General features: G+C 42.7%; 1 protein-coding gene and 1 long non-coding RNA gene across 2 annotated transcripts in view; one reads left to right on the forward strand and one right to left on the reverse strand.

Moving 5' to 3' along the window:
• The window catches only part of RARB (retinoic acid receptor beta), a 450938-nt gene that overhangs the window by 232869 nt on the left and 198669 nt on the right, over nt 1-19400 (forward strand). The gene's annotated exons all lie outside the window — the stretch shown is intronic.
• On the reverse strand, nt 609-17548 carry LOC309842593. Its single transcript, XR_014299686.1, has 4 exons — nt 17242-17548; nt 16588-16647; nt 14046-14149; nt 609-1049 (listed from the first exon to the last, which is right to left on the reverse strand). It is a non-coding gene; the product is annotated as an uncharacterized lncRNA (long non-coding RNA).

Genomic DNA, 19400 nt, shown 5'->3' on the forward strand with positions numbered 1-19400 from the left:
AATCTACAGAACACAAATTATTTGTGGTTTATGATTCCTAAACACCTGTCAACCACTCTTTTTAGAAGTTCACCTTTGGGAGGGAACTTGTTCTTATTAATCTCTCTTGAGAGTTGTTTGCTATATTGTCAGCAGGGGCTGGATCTCTGCCACTGAAGTCTCTGTGGGACAGAGAAAATGGGTTATTTCAAGGGTCTTGGGGGAGAGCATTTCCCAGATATTACCCTCATATCAAGAGGAGTTCACAGGCCTGAGTTTACTCATAAAGTGAGCAGACTACTCCCAGAGTGGTGAGCACATAGTTAGGTCCAAACTTAGCCATTTTTGCCTTCTCTGTGGTAGAACCCTCAGGATATTGGCAACAGAATGTCATTTCAAAAAAAAAAAAAAAAGATGATTGAGAGAGGGGAAGGAGGGGATGACCCTAAATAGGCAGCCTGTCTGGTGCTCATTTTATGCCAGGCAAGAGTTCATACTCCATCACTATCTTCTTGTCAGTCTGAACCATGAAACTAGAATTCTAAAAAGATTCTCCAGCCTTCCCTCAAGATGGAATAACCTCCAGGAAAAGTAAATGATAGACTTGTTTATTAATGTGTATTTGAAAATTGTGTTTCCAACATTGGCATGGACATTATTTTGACAGAAAGTTCCACACTGAGGTAGCATTTCCACATTCTTTTTTGACACCCAGCATAATGGCATCCATCATACTTTCATAAGAATTTTCTCCCCATAATCTGGTTTTTGTCAAATACTAGCCTGGCTGAAATGGCAAAAGGGAGCACAGAAATGAACACATCTTAACTTTATAGGTTAGCATTTCTGCTTTAGTGTCCTTTGGTAAAGCACCTACCTGAGGCCTGAGCACATAGTAGGGCCTCAGTAAATGCTGGTGGATTTGCATCAATCCCCTAGCCCAGGGAAACAGTGGCCATATTGGATTTCATAGGAGAATTTCAGAAGATTCAAAGGAATATGAAAGCAGCCAAACTGGAAAGGTGATTTCCCACCACAGGCTTGTAGGCGATCTAGTTTTCAATGCTCTTCTGTTCAACAAGAAAATATAAGAAAATATTTTTGTAAGCTTGAATTTTTTTTTATAAACCTGATTTCTTAAAGCTAAAAGACTTCCTTTCATTCTGAGAATCTCCTTCTTCCCTTTTTGAGGAAGTGGGGAGCTTAAACATCTTTCCTTTTATGAAATGAGATGGCAGTAAATAACTTGTTTTTCTTTCTGAATTTCCTTCCTTGTCAAAATGAAAAGTTGGCAAGCTGTAACAAACCCCAAATTTGTTTATTGGTTTGTTTTTTTTTAATCATTCCATGGAATGTGAGGATTGGGGAACTAACTGGTAGACCAGGCAACTGAGAATTTTTCTCTTGCATTTAGGAGAAACTAAAGAACTCTTTGAACAGAACAATAGGCGACAAAGTAGCCATAAATAGCTCAACACCTTATGTGAGAAAAAACTTAGTGGTTATCATTCATATTTGCCATAATTAGGATGTACATCATGCTCACAAATACGGACAATCTGAGAGATGTTCGTTACAATACATTGTTTCGTTACACATACACTCTCTTTCATCTAGTTAAAGACCAAAAATATATCTGCACGCAAATGCAAAAGGCAGCATTCTGCTTATGAGGAATTGTATGTGTTTTCATTGAAAACCCACATCATCTCAAGGCATTTCTGGTCCTGCTGCCTAAGCCGCTGACATACAGACCTGGCCTTGATAGATGAGTTCATTATCCCTTTCTAATTGCAAGCAGATTTCCAGGTGTGTTCATTACAATTTAAATGCAGTCTGCCTAATTGTACGTAGTGCTAGCCCAGGGGTCAGCCAGTGGGGTCCATTACTCCTCGTCTCTCCCTGGCCTCCGTTTCTTACCTGTGAACTCTGGCAGGTGATCGGGGCCCCTATGAGTAATTCCTCACCGAGGAATCAACTGTCCGCCTGTGCTGCTTCATAAACACAAGTGTGGAAGCAGAGAGGGTTATGTGCTCTTATAAAGCCCTACTTATACATAGATTTAATTGCACATGCAAACTACTGATGGCATTTTTATGACTGGATGTGTGACATCTCCAATTGTAATTATTTTCTCCTGGATAGGGAAGTAGGTGGAGAACACAGTTCCCATGTTTTTAACTACATAGCAGTTTCTTTACTTATTCAGATTTTGATAAGCACCTAGAGGGTAATCTCAAGAGAACTGAAAAACCACACACACACACATACACACACACACACACACACACACATACACAGTCACACATATAACTTGTATAATTTTAAAAACACACAATTTCAAAATTCTAAGATTTATGTACACAGATAAAATAGATTGGAAACATGCAAGCCATATCTCTGGGGAGAACAACACTTTTTCGGTAAGGGTAGTTAAAGGGATACGTTAACTTTATCTAGAATGCTCTTTTAAAACAAGGAGATTGCATTCATGAAATGCTCTATCGTTAAAATGAATAAAATTTAGTCCTCAAAATATAGTAGCATAAAAATTAGTATTATAGTAAAGGGAGGTATTCCAGCTCTGGAAAATCCATAGGGGAGTAACTAGTACCATATGGTAGTAAAGTGCTTCCAGAGGTACTGTAAGTGAAAGTGAGGGACCAGGGCAATATAAATTGGGCTTTGAAATATGAGTAAGAGTTCACTAGCTTAACTCAAGTGGGAAATGGGTGGAAGAACAGGACGGCCAAAAGGACCAGATGAAGCATAAAAGAAGAGGGAGTTTTTAGAGAACATTAAATATTCCTGTCTGACTCAAGCAGGGCTCATGCACCTGGGAAAAAGGGGCAGCATATGGAAAACAGTTCCAGAAGCTAGAGATGAGACTGGAAAAGCAGAGGACAGAGCCAGGAGTACCTCAGTGACAAGCTGAGGTTCTAGATGTATGTGGTTGCAAGTATTTATGTTCACTTACAATGGCTTCCCTCAAGAATGACCAAATACTTGGTGGTTTTAAACAATGGAAAGTTATTCTCTCACACTTATGAAGGCCAGAAGTCCAAAATTCAGCTGGGTCATGCTCCTTCTGGGGGTTTCTAAGACAGAGAATCTTTCTTACCTCTTCCAGCTTTTGAGGCTTGTAGTTACATGGTTCCAATCTCTGCCTCCATTTCCAATTTTAGTATATGTGCTGCCGAAGCGAGCACTCTGCCTCCATTTCCAGAATCCATCCTCTCCTCTTCTTTTCTTTCTTTCTTTCTTTTTTTTTTTTTTTTTTTTTTAGCCTTTACTTCTTTGAGAGTGCAAGCAGAGGGAGGGGCCAAGGGGAAGGGAGAGAAAATCTCGAGCAGACTTCCCAGCAGGCAGGGAGCCTGATGCGGGGCGCAATCTCACAATCCTGAGCTCATGACCTGAGCCAAAAATCAAGAGTCAGATGCTCAACTGACAGAGCCACCCAGGCACCAGCAGAATGCTCTCCTCCTTTGTCCGTGTCTCGCCACTCTGTGTCTCTTCTAAGGACACTAGCCATTGGATTTAGGATAATCCAGGATGATTTCATCTAAGGATCCTTAATTATATCTGTAAACATTCTTTTTCCAAATAAGGTCACGTTCCCCAGTTCTCTAGGTTAGGATATGGACAAATCCTTTTTGGTGGTGAGGGGAGGGATGTGTTGGGGGACACCATCCAGCTCACAGCAGTGCTGATGGGCCAAATCATATGAGGAGAAGTAATATTATCAAATCTGATTTCTGGGAAGGTGGTGCAGGCAAGCCAAGCCTGAGAAGTTTCTCAAGGATTAGAGATGTTTTTTGTCTGTTGTGAAGAACAAAGGATCTTCCGTGGTTTCTGACATGCTGATTATTGAAATAATGAACAAATGGATAAATTTGCAAGACCAGTGAAGAAAAGATTGTAAGCATTTAGAAATGAGAAGAGTACATATCCTGTGGGAAGTGGTCCTTAGGTGTTTTTGAAAAATGTTGGTCCTGAAGCAAAAATTATTCTTGCAGATAGATGTTCTTTAGTAGGTCACTCAAGACACAGAAAGCTTGGAAACCCTTACTATACAAACATAATCTATTCAACAAATATTTATAGAACATTTACCGTAGCTGTGAGAATATTCCCAGCTTTCCTCAGCTAATAATCAATACATAAGCAATATGTAAACCAGAAAAAAAAAATGCAAAAATAAAATAAAATATGATGGTATGAAAGAAAGTACAGACAAAGAAAGGAAATATGATAGTGTCTGAGACCGGGTGGTCAGGAAAGGCCTTGCTAAAGAGGCAACATGTGACCTTGAACCCTGTGAAAATCTGGGCGATGGACATTTCAGGTTCATAGATTCTTCAGTAACTTGAGGAATAAGCCTGGCCTGCTTGAGGGACAGTACGAATGCGGGAAAGGATTGCATAATAAGGGTTAGGAAGCATAGAGGGACCACATCATCTAAAGCCTTGGAGGCCATGATAGAAAAGTATAGATTTTAAATATAAGCAGAAACCATCAGAGCATTGTAAAGAGGTATATGACATGGTCTGATTTCCATTTAAATTATGGTTTCTCACCCTCAGCACTTAGCATTTAGGGCCAGACAGTTCTTTGTTTTGGGGGCCATCTTGTGCATGGGTCTATCGACATCCCTGGCTTCTACCCCCTAGATGCCAATAGAACCCATTAACCAGGTGAGGCAACCAAAAATACATCCACACATTGCCAAATGTCCCCTGGGGGACAAGATCAGCCCAGATGAGAATCATTGACTTAAATAAATCATACTCTGACTACTCCAAGGAGAAGTGTTTGTAGGGGAGATAATAGTGGAAGCCAAAAGACCAATTAGGAGGCTTAGCATGCTCTGGGCAAGGGAAAATGGTGGTTTCTAATTTCAGAGAGAGAGAGAGAAATAAGTGAATATGGAATATGTGTTAGAGATGGAATCATAGGACTTACTGACAATTTAGAATTGTGGGTGTAAGAGAAAGAGAAGAATTCAGTCTATGTCCTAAACAGTGGGCTGACGGGTAGTATCTTTAACTGACATGAAGAAGAGTGACAGAAGAGCAAGGTTGGGTGGAGAACACCTGGTGGGAAGGAAAGTCGCATGTTCTGGTGTGGATATGTGCATTTGGAATACTTACCACACATCCAAGGGAGATGATAACTCAAATAGGCTGTTAGATACACAAGTCTAGAGTTCAGGAGGGAGGTCAGCCTAGCGGTATAACTTTTGGAGTCTTTGGCATGGAGATGCTTTTGAAAGCCATAGTCAAGATGAGATTTCTTGAAAAGAGAGGAAAGGGGGGAAGAGAGAGGATGAAAAGAGAAATAATAAGAGAAGGGTGGAGGCAAAGATGGGGCTTGAAGTTCTGTTCGAGGAAAAGCAAACATAAAAAATCAAGAGGGGGGCTGCCTGGCTCAGTCATGGAAGTGTGCGACTCTTAATCTCAGGGTTGCAGGTTCAGGCTCCACACTGGACATAGAAAGAACTTAAAAATAAAATCTAAGGAAGGAAGGAAGGAAGGAAGGAAGGAAGGAAGGAAGGAAGGAAGGAAGGAAGGAAGGAAGAGAGGGCCCAGTGAATAGGAGGATCCAGAAAAATAGAGAAGACCATTAGAAGGCACATGAAAGACCTCGTACTTTTGAGACGTTGCTTTTGGGGTACTAGAAAGAGAAGGAGTGAGAAGAAGCTGCCAGAAGCTGCCAGAAGAAAACACAATCCTGTTAGTGTTTAGATATCCTAAATATTTCTTCTCCTCTAATCATTTTTTCACTGTAAATTCCAGTCTATAAAGAACTAATTGGGGACGCCTGGGTGGCTCAGTGGGTTAAGCCTCTGCCTTCAGCTCAGGTCATGATCTCAGGGTCCTGGGATCGACCCCACATCTGGCTCTCTGCTCAGCAGGGAGCCTGCTTCCTCCTCTCTCTCTGCCTGCCTCTCTGCCTACTTGTGACCTCTCTCTCTGTCAGATAAATAAATAAAATCTTAAAAAAAAAAAAAAAGAACTAATTGCTTCATAGTCTTAAGACCTGCATTTTGGGAGTTTTAATCTTTTCTGATGGGTCTTCAGGCTCCCTTCTCCTACCATGGCAGAGGATGGACCACAAAACGTCTCACAGTTCCTTCTAATGTGTGAGTCAGTGGTCCATACCTATTGGTGACTTGAACTGTATCAGGAAAGAAAAGCCATTTTTCTTTGTCTTGGTTTGAGGTCCCACCTCAGGTGTTGGGGCACTAATAGGCAGGGAAAAAATGAGCCAGAAACCAGGGTGGTTCACAGATGAGAAGCCAGAGCCAGATATGGTTCAGTAGAGTACATGGTTGGGAAACCGTTCTATATGCAAAAACCCAAACCACCCAAAACGCTGGAGGAGGCTCATGTTGACATTAGGTCTTCAGGTGTGTTTTGATAATTCAAGCCACTAGCAAACAAAGTTACATTTGAGTTGGAATGTTCCTAAGCCTCCTGCCTTCCTAAGGGGCACAAAAATGAGCATGGGCAGCGTGAATGGTCAGAAGAGGAAGGCTGAGTGGACGTAGCTGGATGTAAAAGCCAGGGACTAGGGTCAGCATTTGAAGAGCATAGTCAGACATGAAGATGTGTTCACATAGTCACATGTGGGAGCATGCGGGAAGAAACAGTGAGCGGCAGGAAACACGGTGCTAGGACTGGGACCAGAGGAACAAGTCTCAGGATCATTTGTTCCAAAACAGGACTTCATATCAGGTATCTTCCCTGCAGAAAATGTGTTGGTTAATTAAGGAGAATATAAAGGGGTGGGTCGGTTAAGAGAGGTCAACGACAGATGAAGAAGTGCTCAGGGAGCCACAGCAGGGCTTCGTTATCCAGCCTAGACATGCAGGGTGAGGGGAGGACACAGGGGCCAAGTCACGGGGTGGGTAAGAGACAGCGACCTCTATAGAACCTGGGGCCTTTGTGGTAGAATGGCGGCCACCTGCTGTTCCTGGGCGGGAGCTGGGGGGTAGGCAGCTGAACCTTAGTCTCCTTTACGGGCCAATCAATCTCCAACCAGAAGCCAGAGTAGATGTTAGCTTCCAGAGGCAAGAAGAGTGGGGATCTAGAGGGACATCTAGAAGATGTCCCCCATAGACTCCCTCTGGGATGAATGAGTCAGCCTAACAAGTATCTTGCACTCTTCAGAGTGAACAAGGTGTCTGTCTTCAGGTGTTTAGGACTCTAGCAGAAATTTAGCTACAGGGAGCAGTGCTAACCTTGACTTTGCCCAGGAAAGAACTACAGGACAGCATTCAGAAAAACTCCACGAGGGAGAATAGACTCTACAATTATATTATGTTCTTGTGTGTTCCTGCATTATCTCTTCTAAAACCCATACCTTTTATTTAGTGCAGGAAGCACTGCTTATCTTCCAGGCTGAGAATAGCCTTCACTGAAAACTTAAAGTAGGGAGAAAGAAACCAGGTTGTCGAAAAAAACAATGAAAAATCATTACTCCAAAAGTGCTAGGCACCGAAACTGTTACAGGAGATCTGCCAGGGAGAAAATAAAGCCTGGAAAATTATTGTCCATCAGCATATTCCACTTCTGAAAAACCATTAGCTTCAAATGAGGGAATAAATACAGGACCCCACGCGTAGTAGGTGAGCCAGTGCCTTCACAATAATAACGATGTATCTCTACCACCCTATTGTTGGAGCCGAATTGGCTCATAATGATGATCTATTTCATGTCTAGAGAACTGTAAGTGTTGTAGGCAACATCACAGCCATCAATCCTCAACCGTGACGTTTCCTGTATGAGGTGTCGTTGCTTTAATATGAATGGTTACCACCTCACAGAGGAGCTCTGCCGTGGTCTGGTGATTGTTGAGTCAAGCAAGGTGACTGGTTACTTTGGGGTCCTTGGGCTCTTGTAACTAATTGTTGGAATTGAAGAAGTACCATTTTAAAATTCTGACGACTAAGAGGACTAAAAGGGGCTGTCACATATCAGTTAAATAATAAATACATTCATTTGAGGCAAACCTAGATCCTTTGGGTGGCTATCTTTTGTTATCTAACAGTTAATAGATGATCACCTATTGGGTGAGAGAATCCATACAATCCTTTTCGCCGCTAAATTCTCTATGTATAAACACAGATGTATGCTGGGACACATGGACCATGATTAAAACCAAGGTTCTGCTTGTGACCAGCTATAATCTTTTAGTCACATCCTTTTTTTTTTTTTTTTTTCAATAAGCATGATTAAAAGCATGGAATCCAAAGCCAGACTCACAGGATTCAAGTTTCTACCAACCATTTGCTGGCTCTGGGGCCTGGAGGACATTACTGAATCTCCCTGTGGTTCAATTTCCTCATCTGTGAAACGGGGATAATATTACACCTACCTCTTCAGGATTAATGAGGAATAAATGAGTTAATCCATGTAAAGCTCTTAAAACCATGCCTGACCCATAGGGAGTACTCTGTAAATGTTAGCTCTTAGTGTAGTATTTTTTTCATAGGTCCAACATATTGCACTGTTTATTAAGAAAACCTCAAAGATAAGTTATTATTACGGCTGTACATAGAATCAGCCACTTAAAATGGTATTTTTCTCACTCCTCTTTGGGTACCCCCACAATATTACCATCCTACCTCCCAGTAAGCCCCTGTTAACCACCCAGTAGAGTGTCTGATGCATAGGACACCAGAGGGGCTGATGTTTGTGGGATGCCCAGAGTCCAACCAGACATGCTTCCAATTTGTATCTAAGTGTTGTCTCGAGTGTAGGGAACACTGAAAGAAAAGGAAACTTTTGTCCCTGAGTGATTACCAGTCCCTGTGGTCCCGAACACAACCATGCCTTCATGTCACCTCATAATCCACACTTTAAAACTGAAGTCCTCCTGGGAAAGCCAACAATACACGTGCTGTTCCTGAGCAGTAGATTTTTTTATTTGGAAAGAGGTTTTGCTGACAGATGTGTAAAAGTGCACCCACCTAGACCATTCTGTATCAGCTTGACAGCTGTGGATAGCCAGGAAACCACACTATTTCTTTTTCTTTGGCATTAATGGACACTTGAATTTTTCTACCCAGGTCTACCTGTGTCTGATGCTATCAGGCTGTCCAAAGGACTGTTTGGTTCATTGCATCCATTTGGGTTTCCTGGTGGAAGCAATTCCAACACAAATATTGTGAAGACGTGCAAATCTGAGCTTTCGTTTTCTTCTAGTAGAAATGAGAACTACCAGGCTGTCTTTAGTTAGGCATTGGTCCCGTCTGCAACCCCTCCTGGTCCCCAGAGCCGACCCAATATACTGTGTGTAAAACATGGACCTGATGGGACCTGGGTGGGCTCATTTCACAATAGTGAAAAATGCCTTGTTTTTTCTTCTGTGTTATCTTCTTTCAATCCATTATGTTCATGGTTTTGTTTTGGTTTGTTTTTTTCCAGTGTTGTTTGAGAAATACTGAGTAAGTGATTAATAACCGTCTTGGTTTTGCTTTTGCTCTCAACGGCTTATAGAGAAATAATGTGACCTACAGATGTTTGGACAAATAGTACATTGTGTTAATGACAGATTCTGCTCAGACATGCCCCACGCAATTGAGCTTTTCAGCACCAAAGGACAGGTATTCCTGGATCTTGTCTAATCGTCCCTTCTCTGCTTTTCTTGTTAGACTAAATACTAACCGTATTGAAAAGGGGATTGGACAAAACTAGTGTTCAGAGCTGTGTACTGCTTTTGTCCTCCCCGAGGCAGACATTGGGAGAAATGTGTAGATAAGCGTATGAGGAGGTCATATAAACAGTCCTAACAGAATAGAAGCATTCTTACGTGCTAGGCATGGCACCGTGTGGGTTAGATACTTCTTTATTTAAATTGCCTTTTATTTTTACTTAAAGTACAGTAATAGGAAATAGAGTTTCTTAAGCAGATAAAAATTACCAGCCAGAGTTAATTAAGTCATCTTTTATAGTATGTGGTTTCATTTAAAATAAGTGATTAATGATAACTTAAACTCTCTGGGCTGGTTTATATAAAGGTTTAGCTGGGATTGTCAAGGAAAAGGAAGGACAGAATTTCCATATGGAGTCATGTTCCTTGGATAAGAAAATTCAAACAAAATTAGAGTTACCTATCAGTGAAAAATTGTTAAATTTCAAATAAAAATTTTGGAGCTAGCCGGAACCTAGGGTTAAGTTGCTTAATCCAACATGCCCATTTTACAAAGGAGGAAATTGAGGCCCAGAGGGTTCAGACACATGGCCAAGGTCATATGGCTCTTCTGCAGCTAAGAAATAGCCAGAACCCACCTTTTTAGCTGAGAGTCTGCTATTTTCCCCACACTGCTGTCCAGCACCTCTTTCTAGTCATATATATACATATGAGTGTGTGTGTGTGTGTGTGTGTGCGCGCGCGCGTGTGTGTGTAAGTTCAAAATATATATATTAGTTCAAAAATATTTGTTAAGCACATAGTAGACACAGGCCCTAAAGTGTGGTAATTTAGATGAGAAAATAGAACGTGAGAGTTCATCACGTCGGCCATCAAAGTAATGCTTCTCATCTGCAGCACAGAGACAGCTGCAAAGCATTTGATCTTAACAATGACAATTAAAATGAGCCTTATTTGAAGTTGCAAAATCACCGCACTGCATTAGCGGAAGACGCCAGCATGCACGCACGAGGGCACTTTGCAGATGGCGTGCAAAGACTTGGTTTATGTAGGCACTTTAGGGAACAGATGGAACCCATGGCATCCCATGGTAAATGTGGATTTATAGCACTACCGTCACGAGCTATAGTGGCTGTCTTCTACCTGAGGAAGCAGCTGAAGTGATGTGATGCCTCTGGTCTGTGAATGACGGGCACAGGACTCCCTAAAGGAAACGTCGTCCCCAGGGGTAGCCTGGCTTCCATTCTCTACCCGGGCAATGCATCATTAATGGGAGCTTTATGTCAATGAAAGGTCCTCTTTATTTAAACTTGATAAAGGGAAAATGAGCATCCCCAAGAAGCCTAGACAATGAAGAGAGAAACCCACGTGAGGTTAGATGTTCGTTGTTGTCATAAACCCAACCTAGTTGTTGTTTCCTGCAACTTCTAGATTTAGTATGGATGGTACCTACCCCTTTCCCTCATTCATCTACCCCACAAATGTTTTAAGCATGTGGGATTAAAGAATTAAAATAAAATACCTAAAAAGCTGAGCTTAAAAAAAAAGAGCTTCATGAAGACTCAGCTAATGGGTAACTTCAGGGTCTTTATTCTGTAAAAACTGATAAGAACATGTGCCCTGGTTCCTCACGAGGTAAAATTTCAGCATCTCATAAACAAGCCATCAGAGAAGATAGCCACTTTGGACAACACACACACACCCCCCATCAAACAAAAGGGATCAATGAGACGAATGCCGAAGATATTACCAGGAATGTACAATATCCCATGATGGCGTCTTCCCTAATTATTTAAGATCGCTTGTAAAATTGATTTTATGTAAACACAACAACACTCAGCAACAGCCAGCTCCTTGGAGGCAACGTAAGTTGTTGGGGATTTATTGACCTGTCATTCCCTTGTGTGACTTTACTACCATTTAATGGCCTGTTTAGTCTTGATGCGTAGAAGCTCCCCCCGAGTGGCACATACCGACAGGAGGTTACCACAGAGCTAAAGGAAGGGACCCCCTGATCGACCACAAGGAGGCACAGAAACTTTCCTCACTCTCTCCTCAAATGCAAGGGTTTTCTCAGGAACCGGAATGAGATGTGAGCCGTCCATGTCTTTCTACTTTTTCCTATATCCTGAAAGTGGAAAACAGAGAAAAGCTAGATGTGGACCTAGCTTTAGGTCCTACTTTTAACTCCTATAGGCATTGTGACCACGATTATACCATATGACATCTCTGAGCTGATCAGCTAAATTCTCTCCCTGCCTGGTACCTGAATTTCTCGGGAAAATTGAAGTACAAATTGGGTGTGATGTGCTATGCAAATGCATAATCAAACACAAACACTCTCTCTGCCTGTCTTCCTCTCTCTATCTCTCTTTCTCTCTCCCTCCCCCAGTCTATCTCAATTTAAAGCGGTTTTTAGCAAGAGAGCTTTGGAAATAGAAAAGGCTATTCTCTGCCTTGATGGTGTCTTCAGAGATAAGAGACTCAGGCATAGTCACTTCTCGCAGAGAACTTACAGTCAAATAGAGGAGAGTCCACATTTCACGGATTCTAAGAGTGTTCATTGAACATTCTAACTTCTCTGCAGTTGAGATAAATCTCATAACCAATGATGTATCATGGCTTAATAAGATTTTTTCTTTCTTAGTGGCACATGAAATAACAATGCCTCTCTCTAAGACTCAGTGTTGTCTTGGATGCAATGAAGTAGAGTAATACGGCCTCACAGATAATTCTCCTCTAGCATCAAGGGAGGTCTAGGGGAAGAGGGAGATGGAACCCCAGACAACACCTTCTGAAAGACTTTGCAGAAAGAGTGACTGTGTAAACCGCAGGACCGGATGGGCATGAGTTTGGAGGGAAGAGATAATCAATTCTGCAAGCATTTCATTTTCAAATTCAGAAGTTTCCTATTACATCAAAAGCGAAGTGTGTAGAAAGGAACCGGACTGATGGCAGGGGGTAGAGTAATAGGGGGAGGCCGCCCTCCCCCCTTCAACCCACCATCCTTTGCCCCCATTTAATGGAACGGTCAGTCACCTTCTAGAGAGGTTTCTAGAGTGATGAGATGCTCCCATGCAGGACACAGGCTTTCAGATGAACTGACATCATCCATGCTCTTCCCCACACTGTACCCCTTGAGTGAACCCAGCTCTTAATTTAAAACAGAATGCTCAGAGTCTCAGGCTCTGTGACTGGCCTCTGAAGCGACCCCAACTCGATCCCAGGGCCGAGCAAACAGCCTTCCTGCAGGTTTCCTTTTCCTCAGGCCTTTCCTCTCAGGAATGCAGTTATGTGGCCATTTCCCTGACCCGGCCCTTGTCATAATGAATCCTTCCTTCCCCCTGAATTATTTCCCCCTCTTTCCTCTCAAAGATTTATCCCACATGCCAACCTTTAGTGAAACTTCTTCTTCTGCTCAAGAAAAAATAAACAAACAACCAGAACTTGAGTGGCCAGAGTTGGGACAAAATCAAATGGCATTTCCTGTATTTTCAAAGATTGCAAAATATTCTAAAGATGAAGAAGAATGTTGATATAGCTTAAATGCCCCATTATAATAACTGGAGTTCAAAATCCAATTAATGGCATCTTTCATCCCCCCCCCACCCCCACCACCAATTTCCCCTCCTCGTTTCCTGCATTCCCTCCTCTTGACTGGTTCTACTCTTAGGTTTTATATTCCTGTTTTTTTAGTGTGACATCTACCCAGAGTTTAACTTTTCTGACATGCACACTTAATTTTTAGGATTTTTTTTTTCTCCTGTAGAGTCCTTATTTCCCATGTTTTATCTACCTTGACCTTTCCATCTGGTTATTTTTACCCTTTTTCCTATTGCTTTATTATTTTCTCTTTCCTGTTTACCATTTCTCTTCCTTCACTCATGTTTCCATTTTTCTTTTTGTCAAGTACTGCTACATCCTTTGAAAAATAATCATTGAGTCAAAGGGACTCCCAAATGTCAAGGTGTAGGCAAATAAGAAACTGTGCTCTCTTACAGTTCGTAGGTATTCAAAATAAACTTGACCAAGGTGACCCTCGAACAGTCTTGAGGCTGTTAGCATCACATTCAGGGTAGGCTCCCAGTGGTGCTCTCTTAAAGGAAGAGATGTCCTCATCAGCCCAGGGAGGAGGACAAAGATGGGAAAGGCATGAGAGTGAGAGGTAGAGGCAATGTTGTATAGTGGTTCTAGCCTCTGGGGCCAGAATTCCTTTGTTCAAATCCTAGCCAAATGCACAACTCTTATACAACTTCTGTGAGAATTAAATGAGATAATGTATTTAAGCACTTAGACCATGTCTGTAACAGTAAAACTATGTAAGTACTATTATCATTATTTGTCTAAGTCACTTGAGTTGGTATCAGATGTAAGAAAAAGGTATCAGATGTAAGAGAGAGGAAATATACCTTCTTTTACATGTGTCTACCTGGGATCAAGTTTGAAAAGTCTTAAAAGTAGAGATTCTCAAAGTGTAGTGTTTGGACCAGCAGCAGCAGCAGCATCCAGCAACCTGTTAAAAATGCAAATTATTGAAAAAAAAGCAAATTCTCTAACCCTATCCCTGACCACCACCACCACCCCCAGCCAACTGAATCAACAACTTCGAGTGGGGCCAAGCAATTCAAATTTTAACAAGCCCTTTAAGTGATTCTGATAATACTAAAATTTGAGGACCATGGCACTCTCTCTCCTAAAGGAGCAGCTCCAACCCAGAGTATAGCTGTATCCCACCCACCACCACCACCACCACCATGGTGAGCCTCTGTATGGTCCATGGTCATACTTATTGGAGCAACTTGAAGACAAGCAAGCTATAGGCATGAGGTAACTCTATCCTAACTGAGGAATGTTACCATCATATCTTTCCTTGACATACAGTAGTGAATTGCTTATTTCTTTGGGTCCAAAAAGTAAGACTCCCAAATCATAGAGTGGGTGAGGACAAAGAATGCCCTTCATTCTCATGGAGTAGGACTAGGTAGTCCAGACATAGACTCAAAGATTCTCAAAGACTAGTGCCTTTCTCCTCTCAAAATAATCAGGTTGGGGGCACCTGGGTGGCTGAGTGGGTTAAAGCCGCTGCCTTCAGCTCAGGTCATGATCCCAGGGTCCCGGGATCGAGCCCCGCATCGGGCTCTCTGCTCAGAGGGAGCCTGCTTCCTCCTCTCTCTCTGCCTGCCTCTCTGCCTACTGGTGATCTCTGTCAAATTAAAAAAAAAAAAAAATCAGGTTGCCTGGCAATAAATACATAATGACCCCTGTTGGATGTTTCTAAATTGTCCATTTAGGGGTACATTTGGGACATTTTGAAGTTGATAATGTTTAGGAAAAATCACCGTATTCTCCTTCAGAAAACTCTTGGTTGAAGTTTCCCTTTCAGGTACATGGACTAGGTAGCCCCACCCACAGGTGTGACATGTGTGGCAATGCCTGTGTCCTGGTGAGCACTGGCTGATCCAACAGAAGCTTTCTGTTGAATATGAGGGAAGGTTTCATTCATCTTTCTTCTTAAATGAATCAAAATTACAGACGACATCTGCTGACATTCTCAAAGAGACAGTAGCTCAGAGACTACATCCTTCACCCGTAGGCAGACTTCCCAGAAATCCTCACAAAACAACCAGAGTGGCACAGTTGGTTAAATGTCCAACTCTTGATTTTGGCTCAGGTCATGATCCCAGGGTCATGAGATCGAGCGCTGTTGGGTCCCACGCTCAGCGTGGAGTCTGCTCAAAATATGCTCTCCTTCTCCTCCTCCCATCTACACTCTCTCTCTCCAAAATAAATAAATGAGTCTTAAAAAAAAAAAAAAAAAAGTAAAAAGAAGAGGAGGAAGAACCAGAGTGAGAGCAACTGATCCAGAAGGATCATTGTCCACACTACAGTCTCAGAGGTATAAATCCTGAAGGCGGGCTACCAATGCAGTCCCTGCACAAGTACAAATTCTTGCATTTGTTTAGGATGTCATACCTTTCTGTTTACTTAACCAGACAGACTGGTTTGGTTATCTCCATTTTGTAGATGCAGAACCTGAGGCTTAGAGAGGCTGTAAGGACAAAAGGCACGAAACTAGTCATAGAACAGAAGTGAGAGCTCATGTCCCCTGAATCCCATTCCAGGGCACTTTCCACTTCATCATGTGGTGTCTCTCTGCCAGCCCACAACATAGGATGGCCTGTAAGTCTTCAGCATGAAAAGAACATGGATTCTTGATAGGAAGGCCCCTTTTACAACTTAGAAATTAAAAGGTGATTTGCTTCTTGGGTGTGGCAGCCCCTGTGTTGATGGCCTCTGCTATCTGCCAGGAATTTTCCCAGACTTTAACTTGATGGAGCTAGGGGGTTTGGCAGTGCTAGAGAGGATAGCAACCAGTGGTATACAGCAGTGCTTTCCAACAGAACATTTGTGGTTCTAGAAATTTCTGTATCTATGCAACCCAATATAGTGACTGCTAGATGAGTAACTACATTTTTTATTTCATTTACCTCTTTTTTTTTTATTTATTTATTAGAGAGGGACACCTGGGTGGCTCAGTTGGTTAAGCAGCTGCCTTCGGCTCAGGTCATGATCCCAGCGTCCTGGGATCGAGTCCCACATCGGGCTCCTTGCTCGGCAGGGAGCCTGCTTCTCCCTCTGCCTCTGCCTGCCATTCTGTCTGCCTGTGCTCACTCTCTCCCCCTCTCTCTCTCTCTGATAAATAAATAAAAAAAATCTTAAAAAAAATTTATTTATTAGAGAGAGAGAAAGCAGAAGCAAGGGGAGAGGCAGTGGGAGAGGGAGAAGCAGATTCCCTGCTGAGCAGGGAGCCTGGCGCAGGGCTCCATTCCAGGACCCTGAGATTGTGACCTGAGCCAAAAGCAGACGCTTAACCCAAGGAACCACCTAGGTGCCCCTACTTTTAATTAATTTAATATAAACTTAAATAGCCACAGAATAGGTAGTGCCTACCATATTAGACTGTGCACATCTGTTAGATCATTTTTTAGTTGGGTGCTGGATGGGTTCTACCTGAAGGAAATAAGAAACAAAAATATAATTTATCCTCTATCCCCTCAACCTCTCAAACAAAATTACTTACCCCAAATTTTCACACATCTATTTAGACGTGTGCCCCTAGCAGAGCCCCCTGACTACAAAGACACTTACTTAATTATCTGGTTGTTATCTGCAAAGTCAGTTAAGTGGTTCTCTTTCTGTCTCTCTGTCTCTCCCTCTTCGAGCAAGCTTTGTTTATTGTCACTTCTTATTAACCAACAGAGCAGGGTGAGAGCCGTGTGGAGACTAACAACAAAAGAGCCGTCCTCTGTGTTGGGCAGAGGCCTTGTAATAAGAATTAGAAACTGGACTCTCAAGTGCTCGCTTCGGCAGCACATATACTAAAATTGGAACGATACAGAGAAGATTAGCATGGCCCCTGCGCAAGGATGACACGCAAATTCGTGAAGAAACTGGACTCTCAAATCCTGCTTTTCAAGGAGAAAGGCCTCCATGGTGGTGGGCTGACATGGGCCATCTTAATTAGAAAATAAGGTAGGGACCAGTTCCTCAGCTGTCTTTTTTTTCCCCCTTTAAAGCATTGGAACCCCAGCTCTGTAAACACACCCACACACTGGACAGCTCCACTTTCTCAGCAGGGAGGCTGGCATTCCTCCTCATCTGAGATTGTCCTTCTCTGGGTGAGGAACTTGCAGTGGCAGGAGGCAGGCTGACATGGGATATGTTTAGCAGTGGTGAGAACCATTTAGCTCAGCCATCTCCATACTTTCGCAGTCAGAGGCCTTCGAGAAGGTCCAGCCTTCTTTACGCTTATATGGGTAGAAGACCAGCTAGCCAAATGCTGTTCATTCAGAAAGCTTAAGAGGAATAAGAAATCAGTGGTTTTCCCCATTCAATGCCCTTCTTTCCCGCATCAGCATCCTGACAATAAAACAAATCGCGAAGTGCACTTGTTCCAAGTCATTACATACTACGTAGCATCTACGATCTGTTTGGCCTTAATGCATCATAAACCTTTACTTGTGAAGTCATACGTTGAGTAGCACCCGTGGCCCTCACAGGTGCCTGCCTATAGGCAGAGTGACACATACACCCTTCGCTCCATGTTTGTCCCAGATTTATCTTCCTAGCCTTGTGGCACACCACGGGTCCGCGTGTGTGACACTCTAGTCACACACATCGATGGGTTATTTTCTGAGTCGTGACCCTTCTTTTTTCTTACTGGGGGGACCCAGACTATTCCTTTTGTCTCCAATGCCTTTCCCTGACTTCTCCACTTGCCCAACATTTGACTAAAGAGAACTCACATCCAGACATTCGCTCACCTACTCAATGCCCATTTACATACACTTGTACCGTCTGTCCCTGAGTAAGACACAGACAATGAGAAGATGACAGACTAGGTTTCTGGTCCAAATCAGACTCTGTTATCTTTCTAGCTGGCTGACTCTGGACATTTGGCTTAATAAACACCACGTAGAATATTGCAAGAATGCTGCCTCCCTCTTAACGTAGGGGAGTGAGATCATGGGCCTCCACTTAACTGAATGGCTTGTGTGTGGTAAATGTTAATGGTGACCTCCATCCCTGTCAAGTTCTACTCAATCCCACCCATTCCAAGGACACCTCCTGAACTCACCTAGTTGAAATTAATCTCTCCTTCTCCATCATGCTCGTAGCATGTTGGCTGAATGGAAGGAACACATATTTCTTTCTGTTTTACACCAGTTAGTCACGTGAACTTCAGCCTCCTGAATGAGATGTCACGTCTTTAGAGGAGATGGTCCAGATGTCTGTCCTCTATAACCCATTAATTGCTTACGTTAAATTCAACTTATAATTTTTGACTGTCTTCTATGTGCCAAGCACTGTGTCCGATGGAGCCTCTGGAAACAGGTATATAACCCCATTTTCCGAATGCAGAAAAGTTACAGTATAACTAGGGAGAATGTGTTTGTTTGCTTGGCCCCTATTCCTTCTTGCAGAAATTGTATCATCTTTCCTTCAAAAAGTCATTCCTGTAGTAACTGGAATCATTGGTCCCTTATCTTCACCCGTCCTATATCCATGCCCTTTGCCCCATGATTGTTTCAGTCCTTCCTACTAGTAGGACAGTACACTCCTCCACACTTTAACTTTGTGCTCAGCCACATAACTTGCTTTAGCCAACAGAACAGCGTAGAATACAATGTACCACCTCTGAGCCCAGTCCTTAAGATCCACTATGGGCTTCCACTTCTTCCCTTGGACCTCTGTGACTGCTATAAGATGAGTTTTCCCATTCATTCAGCCTGGTCACTAGAATGAGTCCTATTAATAGAACATGCCTGAGTTTAACTTGCCACAAGAACTATTTAGCCAGATCTGCCACTTAAAGCAAAGCTGCCTGGTCTGTAGCGGTCTACCTCTAGCCATCCTGCAATTGCATAAAAAATAAATGCTTTTTATATTTTGCCACTGAGCTTTTGTGGTTATTGATTTCATAGTAGTGGGTGATCCCTATATGGTTCCCACTCTAATCTTCTGTCCTCCTCCATGTTCTTCTCTCTACCAGAGAGCTTGAAATATCTCAATGGGATGGCCATCTTCCCATCCCCTCCAGAACCAGAGCTGCAGTCCCCAGTCTAGGGTAAGCGTGTGACCCAAGGAGGGGCAATCAGGGTTCATCCAATAGACCTTTAATGTTAGAACCAAGGAATTTGAACCGGAGCCCACAGAGCAGACACAATTCCACATTTCTGGTGAGAGCCAGCAGATCATCAACT

This window comes from Mustela nivalis, assembly GCF_964662115.1.
Source record: "Mustela nivalis genome assembly, chromosome: 1".
NCBI classification, from domain to species: Eukaryota; Metazoa; Chordata; class Mammalia; order Carnivora; family Mustelidae; genus Mustela; species Mustela nivalis.